Genomic DNA, 3,313 nt, shown 5'->3' on the forward strand with positions numbered 1-3,313 from the left:
TGTCTGTGCCTCTCTCTCGCTCTCTCTGAATGAATAAATAAATAAATCTTTAAAAAAAAATAGTAATCCTTCTTTTGTTGAATTGTCCGATTTCTTTTTTTGTGTGTTTTGCATCTCATTCATGACTGCAGACGTGCGCTGATGTATATCTGCCATGTATTCCAACACCCTAAACCCAGACTTGAACAATGTGCTTTCTATCACTTTGGCTTCTTCTGGCCATTTAGTAGTCTGTATCAGATCTCAGATATGTGCTGGCCTCTCTTACTTTGATAAGTAAGTCTCATATTAAAAACATTGATATATTAAAAACTGAAGAGATATATTCATGTTTCTTTTCTACCACCATGTTCTTCAATTATCCACACCAATGCGTTTTCTTCCTCAGTGCTGTTTTGCTTAAATTCACTGTTTTCTTCTGTTTCCAATAAATTAAGCCCTAACTATGATAATCAATGGAATATCTATCACTTTCTTATTTTATGCTTATATACTTATCCTAGACTAAATCAACAATTAGAAGTATTTCCAAATCACTATTTGTGCAGCAATCTATTATTAAATTATCCCATGAAAATAAATTTTTATTAAGTTTATTACAGAAAATTAACAAAGGTAAAAGTTAAAGTAGAAGGAAATCACTTTTATATAACAATTAGTGCTACGGACTGAATATTTGTATCCCCTGGAAAATTCATACTCTGAAACTTTATTCGCACCCAGCATGATGGTATTTGGAGGCAGGCATTTGGGAAACAATTACGTTATAAAGATGAATGGGATTAGGGTCCTTAAAAAGAGACCCCGGAGAGATCCTCCTTCCCCCATGGGAGGACACAGGGAGAAGACGGCCAGCTATGAACCAGGTAGTGAGACCTTACCAGACACCGAATCTACTGGTACCTTGATCTTGGACTTCCCAACTTCCAGAACTGTGAGAAATCAATATCTGTTGTTCTTTTGGGTTTTTTTCTGTTGCTCTCATGCCACCTAGTCTATGACATTCTGTTATAGCAGCCCAATAGAATAAGATACCCTAATTTATAAAAAAGATATTTAGTAGCATATAATGAGTGATACCTTCCCAGAATTACTATGAGGATTAAATAATATAATATGTAAAAAGGCCATTGTGTAGTATTAGCTCACCATAGATGTTTCATAAAAGATGAATCTAGTCCAAGATTTATTCATAATCAGAATTTGTGTTAACGGGAACATCACAATTTTGTTCAAAATGTCTAAGGAGTTGATTACATGGCACAGTCGAGCGCTGTTTGATAGAATCTAAAGAACTTAATAGAAAGCAGCTAAAATACCACAAATCTTGCTACTAATTCCAAATAAATGTGTTATTTTGAAAATAAATAAATACAAAAAATAATAGTCTCATTAAGATGATAAAACCATTATACTATAGTATAATTATTTTATATTATACTATTTTGCAATTATATATTGAATTATTTTATTTTTTTCATATTGGGTTTTCAATATTTTTACCAGACAAAATAAAAGCTTGCATAATTTATTTTTTTTAAATGTTTATTTATTTAAGAGAGAGAGAGAGTGAGCATGAGCAGGGGCAGGAGAAGGAAAAGCAGGCTCCCCACTTAGCAGGAAGCCCAACATGGGGCTCGATCCCAGGACCCTGGGATCATGACCTGAGCCAAAGGCAGACACAACTGACTGAGCCACCCAGACACCCTAGCATGCGCCATTTAAAGAAAAAAGGTATATATCATCAAAATCTCTAAAATCAAAATAGCACTCGTTAAATCTTAAAATTTCCTTTTAAAAATAAGGAGTCCAAAAATTACTAATAAAATCATTTCTATAAAATGCTTTTTAAGCTTCAAATTGTCTTGTAAATTTTGGTAGAAATATTTGCTAAGAACGATAGCATTCATTATCTTCTCTTGCTGTTAGTCTTCCTAATAATTTAGTTCAAAGCTTCAAAATATATTTATACAATAACTGCTCAATTTTGTTAGCTGGAAGTAAAATAAAGCACCAATGTAATTTTGGAAATAAATAAATTAAGAAATAAAGATTTTTCTTTAAATTTTTAAAAATCTTTTTCCAAAAAAAGCAGATAAACAACCTGGTTCAAAATTTACAGAAGTATTTCAAGATTTTATTTATTTATTTATTTATTTATTTATTTATTTATTTATTTATTTGACAGAGAGCAGGGGGAGTGGCAGTGGGAGTGGGGGGAGAGAGAGAGAGAGAGAGAATCCCAAATAGACTCTGCGCTGAACATGGAGGCTGATGTGGGGCTAAATCCCACGATCCCGAGATCATGACCTGAACTGAAACCAAGAGCCGGATGCTTTCTTAAACAATCTCTATCCCCACAAAGAGGGGATATGTGTGGAAATTCACAGAACTGTACTCCAAAAAAATAAAATAAAAAGTTATCTCTGTAAATTTTCAAGTAACTTTTAAAAACATAACATACATGTAACCTATGACCTAGCAATTCTACTCATAGGTTTTCTCAAAATCATTGAAACCAGATGTTTACAAAAAGCTGGTACTTAATTGCCTTATGCATAGTAACCAGACATGAACCATCCCAAACACTCTACAATAAAATAAATACATAAACTGTGATGTTTTTATACAATGAAATATTACTCAGAAATAAGAAGGACCAATATAAATGAATCTCAAGAACATCATTTTGAGTAAAAGGAGACAGATGCAAAACAAAACTTATGCATATATATAATGCCATTTATAGGAAGTCCAGAAATAAGGAAAGAAAAAAGGTGTGTGTGTGGGGGGGGGGGGGTTGCGGTATTAGAAATCAAAACACTGCTTGCCTAGGGACATGGTTGGGGAGGAGTCTGGAATTAATTTTAAAAGAACATGGAAGGGACTTTCTGAAGTGATAGATGTGTTTTTCATCTTGTTTGGATCATCAAAACGTGGGTGTATGTAATCGTCAAACTCATCAAACTGCACACTGAAGTATACTTCAATTTACAATAAGTAAAACTAAATAAAAAATCTATACAGAGTCTAAAATTAAACTAGGAGTTCTATAATTGCTTCATTTCCACAATGACCACAAATATAAAATGGAGCACATGTGGGAGAATGTGGATTAAAACGTCAGCATTAGACATGATTTCCCTGACAAATCATTCATTCCCTAACGTAGTTTTTTAAAATGACATTAACTTTAACTAGTTTCAACATCTCACTCAACCAGGAGCTGAATTATTAGATGAAGGACATCTGATAGTACCTTCTAAATTATATCTCAGACAAAGTCACTAAATTGTCTCTAAGAAGGCAATCC

Source organism: Canis lupus, chromosome 36 (assembly GCF_003254725.2).
Source record: "Canis lupus dingo isolate Sandy chromosome 36, ASM325472v2, whole genome shotgun sequence".
Classification (NCBI taxonomy): domain Eukaryota; kingdom Metazoa; phylum Chordata; class Mammalia; order Carnivora; family Canidae; genus Canis; species Canis lupus.